General features: G+C 31.9%; 1 pseudogene; it reads right to left on the bottom strand.

Moving 5' to 3' along the window:
• Nucleotides 1-1,423: 1,423 nt before the first annotated feature.
• On the bottom strand, nucleotides 1,424-1,540 carry LOC145266881 (5S ribosomal RNA; annotated as a pseudogene).
• Nucleotides 1,541-8,740: the final 7,200 nt, after the last annotated feature.

Here is an 8,740-nt window from a genome sequence, read left to right as displayed (position 1 = left end):
TTCGTGACCAGACACACACACACACATTCAGCCTTTTATATATATATACATACATATATATATATATATATATATATATATATATATATATATATATATATATATATATACCAACACATTAAGAACGTATTAAGGAGAAAAGAGTCGAATGGTTCGCAGCGAAGAGAGCAAGCTGAATTTTAGAAGTCGTGTGCATGCTGCCAATTATTTTTTTATTATTAAGTCTTACTAGATTACAAGTTATTTCGGCTTGAAGAAAGTAAAGCTCATATGAAAGAAACGAGAATTGGAGTTTTTACATTTTGCGTCGGCATGTTATGAAGAATTTTCAATAAGAATCCGACTTTGTTAAATTTATTTTCATGATATGGAGAATTTATAATTATCATTTAGAAGTTGAACTTTGCTAAAATTTTCTTCATGGCGAAACGGAGTTGTTCAAATCGAACTTTTTTTAAATTTATCGTTGTCTTATGGAGAAGTTTAAATAAAAGTTTGCTATGGAGAAGATAATTACGATTCATCAGAATTATGAAAAAGATTTAGTTACAATTTGAGCCGAATTTTCTTAGAATTAGCGTCATTGTGTACGGAGAACTTGCTGTGTCTAGCAATGTACGACCGGCTAGCTTTGTCTGCCCATGTAGAGCAAGCGAGCTGTGCCTGAGGACATGAAGAGAGAGACAACTGTGTCTGGCGTCGCGCAGTGATAACCAGTTTTGTCTCGTGTCATTTAGTGAAGGTTAGCTGTGTCTAGCGTCGTGTAGCGAAAACCAGTCTGGTATGGTGTAAGTAGCCCAAGTTATGTAAGTGCCAATTTGTGGCCGGGCTTTTATGTGAAATGATCTTTAAGGATCATAGGAGCGTGTAGTTAAAAATATATTGATTTGCATCTAAATGAATTAGCTGCGTTAAGAAGAACAAATTCAGAAAAGAGTTGAGTGGTTGACACCGAAGTCGTGTCTTGTCAACTTTTTTTATGAGATCTTATTAGATTACACGCACACACCCACACACACACACACACACACACACACACACACACACACACACACACACACACCCACACATACACATACACACACACACACACACACACATTACATTAAAAGATAAGGAATAAAAGTTAAATAGAACTCTATTGTATTATCAGATTAATGAGAAAAAGGAAGAATAACCTCTTAAGGACATGGCATTTCTAAGCTAAATCCTTTCATCAGAAGAGGATATATATATATATATTTACAAGACTTCCTTCAGTCTTGACAGACTATGGATACCCACTGTAAGGATGCCATCGTGTGAGATTTTTGTATTAAGAGTTGCGCAATCTCCAACCACACGTTACGTGGGTCAACATAGTTGAATACCAGTGGCAAGTGGGGGTTCAGGACGACTGGAAGCAATGCCATGATAAGTGGGGAGCATACAGCGCCTAGAATTCCCAAATGGTCACCCATCTGGCACTAGCTAGGCCCAACGTTGCTTAACTTTGATGATCTGACGAGAACCGGTGTGTCAACGTGATTATGCCGTATATATATATTAAATATATTTATACAAACATTGATAGCTACATATGTGCATATATCTTTCCGTAATAACCCGTTATTGGGAAGATTACATCTTCAGGCCAAGAATTACCTTCGAAAACTGAAATTTCAAGATATAAAAACATTTTCTTATATCGTTTACAAAATTAGAACCTTGTCATAGAATAGGGGTTTGTATGGGGGGAGGATAAGCAAGGCCTCTAAACGATTCATTCCTCACAGGATTTTATCATTTTCTTAACTTAGGTAAGGAACAATTTTTATTTTTTTATTCTTTTTATATTCTTTTTTTAATCACTCAAAGGTTAAGTATCTCCTCTTTTGTTTTGCGTTGTAAATTACTTGAGAAGTCCGATATTATATCGTCTATAGCTAGCGGTCAGACTTTAGGTAGTCCACATATTCCCAACGGCCACCCAGAATGGAGAAAACGGTATTTTTGATTTTCACACATTCATATTTCAGAAGTAAACCTACACACACACATATACTCAGGAGTGGATACACACCGTTTTTTATATTTCTTTGCACATACACGCAGAAATATCTGCATGCGTAGAGCACTACATACACTCTCAATGTATGAAAGTAACATATAACTCAGCATATACACACATGCAAACCTATAAACATACATATAATACAGATACAAACTAATACAACATAGGCACCTACATGTACCAATATATATATATATACATATATACAGATATAATCATACATGCATTCATATACAAATATACAAATACACACATACACATACATACATATACACATCTATACACACACACACACACACATATATATATATATATATATATATATATATATATATATATATATATATATATATATACAAAAATAATTGTCATCGGCATACATGCAGACCTAACTGTGATTAATCAATAGTTAGTATCAACAATTGTGTATTTTCAACATTATTACCCACTACGTAAGCTTGCGAGGAACTATTTACTGTAATAGACTAAGTAATACGAATAGATATACAAAGGTATATACCGCTGTTATTATGCAAATACTATCAAAACTATCAATTAGGAATTTTTTTAATTACCGAAGAGATAAACCTGAAAACCTGTAGATCATAATCTCATTCACCTTTCGATAAACATATGTATACACACACACACAAGCATACACATATATACATACATATATATACATTATATACCCACAGATACAGATACATACATACCCATACATGCACATAAAGCCAGAAAGATATATACAATACACATATGAGACACATATACATACATAGATACATTTTATACATATACACATAAGTACACACATACATATATACATAAATATACATACATACAGGTACACCCGCGTAGCCATACATATAAATATATATCTATACATATACATGCACATAACTTCACACATACATATATGTATTATATTTGTTTATGGTCGAAAATTTATTTAATAAGGTGCACTCTAACTTCAGTAGTATGGTAACCCACTTATATGAGACCGTTTAATTTTATAGTTTACATAGGCATATACACACATACATACATATATACACACATATATACACTCTGATAATATATATATATATATATATATATATATATATACACTACGGTAACCCCCTAATATTTTTATAGTTCAGATAGACATAAATAAATACAAACATACATACACATATACCCACATATGTACACACACACACACACATACATGATACATCTAAATAGATATAGATATGAGCGCATTCTTTACATAACCTTTTTTTTTACCCACACCGTGTACACATATATATGTATTTAAGTTTATACAATCATATTATGCGCACCCACTCGCTTGCTATTTCTCGCAAGTTGTATGTTCTTTTTCCACATAAAAAAACTTATAGTGAATGCACATTGAAGCCCATGGGTCTATCCTCAGATCAAATAACTACACCTTCGAAGTTTATACAGATATATACCGATATACAATAACAAATTCGGAATATTTCGGCTATATAAACGGAATACATATGTTTATATATTGTTGTACTTACCTTATTCATTACATAACACCGTGTATACATCCATACACATCGATATAAATATCATATACACATCTACATATATACGTATACATACGTATACACAGAATATATTCATGTATATACATCTACATACATACGCATATACACATGTATACATCATTTTGAATTTCCCCTAACTTTTTGATTATCCGTTTGAGAAAATAGAATATTAAGAGACCAATGTACTCAAATTGGGTAGGATTATAATAATGACCTTACTTATCCTTTTGTGTGTGTGTGTGTGTGTGTGTGCGTTCGTGTGGGGGGGGAATTAGGATATGGGATTGTTGTTATTATAATAGTTCTGATTTTGATAACTTCCTTAAGCGCATATGTTCTGAAATGTTTGCAGGATATAGCAGTTTCTTTTTTGATATTTAATAGTTTGTCCCTGTCCTTAAACCTATTTATCTCAAGTTTTTTCTGATACGCATAACTGACATGGTGAGTTTAATGAATGGCAAGTACTGGCTTTCCTAATAATTTCCATTCTATCTTAGGTGTTTTATTTTCCCTAACTAGTTTCCAGTAGTATAACGATAACGAGGTGTCTTTTTCATGTTTGATTATTCATCGAACGTGTATGTCCATAAAATCTATTTTTGAATGTCATTTGGGTACTATCTATGTAGAATTTTTCATCCCTTGGATTCCCACTGGGAATATTTTAGCGTGGTATACCACTGATGGGGTTAAACATTCATTTTTATGGGATTTTTATGGGACATTTCTCGGGTTTTTGGCAGTTACATTTATTCACACCTGCATTATCACTATTATTGATACTTTCCCTATTATTCATTCTTAAAATCCTTCTATTATGCTTTTTTATGATCACCGCTGCTATAACTTAATTTTAATGTATTTTTATCAGAAATTTCATGTAACATATTATTTGGTGGGAAATGCTTGTTGATAAGTTGTAAAAATTTAGTACCAAGTCTTGTTTTCAGCATAATATTGAACGGATTGTAAACCAGATCATTTTCCTATTACGGTTTCTAGATCCATTCGTGCTAGTATTAGTGACTTTATATTTTATATCTATGCTGTATTATAAATAGCTTTGCAATCATTGAAAGTTACTTCATCAGATGGTGGATGATTAGATTGTAGGTGTATATAAATAGGGTTGGTGTTTTCCTGCTTATAGGGTTTATAAGTGTTTAATTCAAGATCAAACGTAACATCAAGGAAGTTAACCTGCTTTAATTTTGCATTAATTCGACCTTTAGGCCCAAATTTTTCATCTCTCTATGGATTGCTCTTCTAACTCGATCACATTTTACACTTGTAGCGTTCTTTACAATTATTAGCCCATCATCTCGATACAAGCCTATGCCACTCCATCAAGGTACAAGATTCAATTTGGATTTATTTTATGTAATGTACATTCTGTTGCATTTTAAAAAAAATCACTGAAAATTTTTATATCTATATCATTAATTGCTAGATGAACGATAATGTTTTTAATTGCAACAAAATGTACATTACATAAAATAAATCCAAGATAATTTTTTGATTCAATTTAAATTAAATCTTTGTACCTTACTTTGTAAAATTTATAAAAGTGCACTTTGAAGATAAATAAATTGTAAATTGAATCTTGTACCTTTATTTTTAAAGCCTATAGTAATAACATTTTGTTTAACAATTTTCATTCCTTGGATGAAATGCTTTTCTAACTTGTATCTTATTTTTTTAAAATTATATTTCAAAACTTTCCATCTCTATATTTCAGTTTGTATTTCTCCTCACACCACACCTCATTTTTGCAACCCCCTCTTTGTATTATTACAGGTCTGAATATTCTCTCCGTTTCAGTTTGTATTTCTCCTCACACCACAACTCGTTTTTGCAACCACCTCTTTGTATTATTACAGGTCTGAATATTCTCTCTGTTTCAGTTTGTATTTCTCCTCACACAACTCAATTTTTACAACTCCCTCTTTGTAATACAGGGCTGAATAATGAGAAAATCTGAATTTTTTTAACAAAAACTTTAAAATAACTTTTTTAGATTAAATTTTTTAAACTTCTATCAGAATAGAAAATCTTTAAAATTTAATAAGGAACATATTTCATATAGGTTTCATTAACAAATATTCAGTACATAACGAGAAAAATAGAGATGAAATTTCAAAAGGAATGTATAACTGGTTACGGTCAATAGTAGTCCTCGCCAGCGAAAGTCTTTGTTATTGTTATTCTATTATTATTATTATTATTATTATTATTTAAAACATTTTGTGTCCTGCTCTTTCGCGCAAGGACTAATATATATATATATATATATATATATATATATATATATATATATATATATATATATATATATATGAGCATTTTTCATTACCATTCATTACTATTACACATTCATTACATTAACAATAGTAATAACATTTCCTTCACATTTTTGAAATGTTGTTTTTCCATTATCAATTAAAGCCATTTTTACCGACCCTGTAAGTAGTTATGCCGCTTGAATTGTCCTTAAAAGAAAAAAAAAGAACTTTAATCGATTAAATAATTTACTCCTTGATCGTTTGCAAACGGATCTTTCTGCAAACCTGGATTACATATATTTGACTATTACAAACCTTTCGGATTACTACACACACCTTGGATTTATATTTAAGTGAACAGTATAATTCCGGATTCCTCTTATGGGAGCATTGTCTCCTCTTATCTTTTCGTATTGATAACATTTGATTTTTTTAACTGTTTTTTAATTTATCCTTTTATTTGAAAAAAAAATTCCTCCACTTTATAAGCACTTTGCACAAAAAAGTTTCTTTTTCTGCATTAACCCGTCTGGTGCAGGCTTTCTCAAGAGAGATGGTCAATGAGAAAGCGTGCATAAGACGGGCGAAACATCGAGCCTCTAGGTCTCAGCCTATATTTTAAATTTCGTATTAATATTCATATTTACTCTTAGTTTACAAAACCTTACTATTTACTCATACCTCATATATATATATATATATATATATATATATATATATATTATTACATTTTCACTCCATATAAGGCACATTGCCACTTTGGTGTAGGGGGCTACTATCAGGGGCAACAACTACTGGGGTACTATGTAGGGATTTGGGCAGCAAGATGTTGGTTCACGTTGCACTTGAACTTCTGCACGTCAGTACAGTTGGGGAAGCAGGGACCTGGAATGGAATTCCAAAGCCTAGCGGTTCTGGGAAAGAAACTACTGGAGTAGAAAGATCTTTTACATCTAGGGATCTCTACAGTGTGGGGTGAGATTTTTCAGCCTGTCGGGTCTGTCGAGGGTGTTCAAATATATATATATATACATATATATATATATATATTGTGTGTATGTGTGTATCTATCTATCAATCTATATATATAGAGAGATACATGCATATAAACACATGTATGTACATATACATGCATATAAATATACATGTATACATATAAATAACTGAATAAATATAATTAATAATACATATATATAAATAAATAAATAAATATATTTATATTTATTGCAGGTCTCTCAAAATGCCTAGTAAGGGTCGATTTGCAGTTATTGAAAAGGAACTGTTGTTCAATCAAACATGCACAGCTATGCATATATACGAGATGCCTTCAATAAGTTTCCAGACGTTTTACATATCTGTATTTTATTGATAGTACACACATGAAACTCTAGTCCCTTCGAAATAATCTTCTCCGGTTGCAATGCACTTGTACCGTTCCAACAACTTCTGGAATGTCCAATGTTCTCTCGTGTGAGCATGTCAATCACAGACTCCTTTATACTCAATTATCTCATAACGACAGCCTCTAAGGTTTTCCTTTGGGCTTAGGATATAACCAAAATGGGGGTGGGGATGATGAACTGTCTTGATGCCCATCTTGGTCAAATAGTCTGTGACAAGGATAGAGCACCCTTGGGACAAACTTCACACAAATATTCCGCATTTTCGGTGTTTTGCAAATAATTGTGTGTATAGCTTCCACACTGACATCAAACTGTGCACTTATTGTCTCTAGAGACACACGACGATTCTTATCCATGAAATTCTTTATTTGGCCAATAAACTCCAGTATTCTGACCTCCTTACTCCTCCCACACATCTCATCCTCACAGACTCCATGCCTTCCTTGAATCTCTTATGCCACTCAAAAGCTGATCCTCGATTCATGCAAGATGATCCAAAAGCAGTCTGAAGCATTCTATGTGTTTTGTGGCATTTCCCAAGTTTAAAGCAGAATTCTATTACATATCGTTCTTCTTAATTGTCCTCACATTCAGATTGCATTTTTTAAATTCACCAGCTGTGACGATCAGGCTTTAGTATGATGTATTCTAATTTTTACTGTAGCTGTTCATTTGAACTTGAAATTATTAGAAGTAGTCAGTCATCCTATAAGATATATATAGCAATAACACTGACTTTTCAAGAGTCTACGATAATTTTAAATTCCTGTACAAAAAAAATGTATGGAAAATTATTTAAAGTCCCTCTTATATATATATATATATATATATATATATATATATATATATATATATATATATATATATATATAGTTTAGTGCGTTAGAAGAAAAGAGTGATCTCAATTCTATAAGAGGAGACTTACCTGGACAATACAAAGCCCAACAAGTATCACTGAACCTTGTATAGAAGAACAATAGGAATGGGAATTGAAGTCACAAAAATTATATATTGGTGAATATAGATTTGTTCATTTATTCAATAAGGGAATACAAAAAATTAGTTGGGAGAATAGAAGACACTCTTTATGCCAAGACATTTCGAAGCCTAATGCTTCTCATCAGAAGAGTAGAGAAGATACTAGGTAACATAGTGGGGATGTGGCGTCTAACGTGGGATTAATTAGGAACGAAATAGATCAATTAAAATTATGTATGATGTTGGGGGAGTTTTATCGAATTCTAGATAAAGGAGGAGCGTATTATATAGAGTGCAATGTAGAAAGGTGTATAGGGTCTTGTCATAGTCTTAAATATATGTGGTATATGTTTTAGAGTTAAGGTGAGGGTATAGTGAAGATGGGTGATAATTCTATTTAATCAATGTGTAAGATGTCTATTATCTATGGAGGGACATGTTGACAAATGCAAC

This window comes from Euprymna scolopes, chromosome 41 (genome assembly GCF_053919585.1).
Source record: "Euprymna scolopes isolate OS-2025 chromosome 41, ASM5391958v1, whole genome shotgun sequence".
Taxonomy (NCBI): Eukaryota; Metazoa; Mollusca; class Cephalopoda; order Sepiida; family Sepiolidae; genus Euprymna; species Euprymna scolopes.
This window is presented reverse-complemented; position numbering and strand designations above follow the sequence as displayed.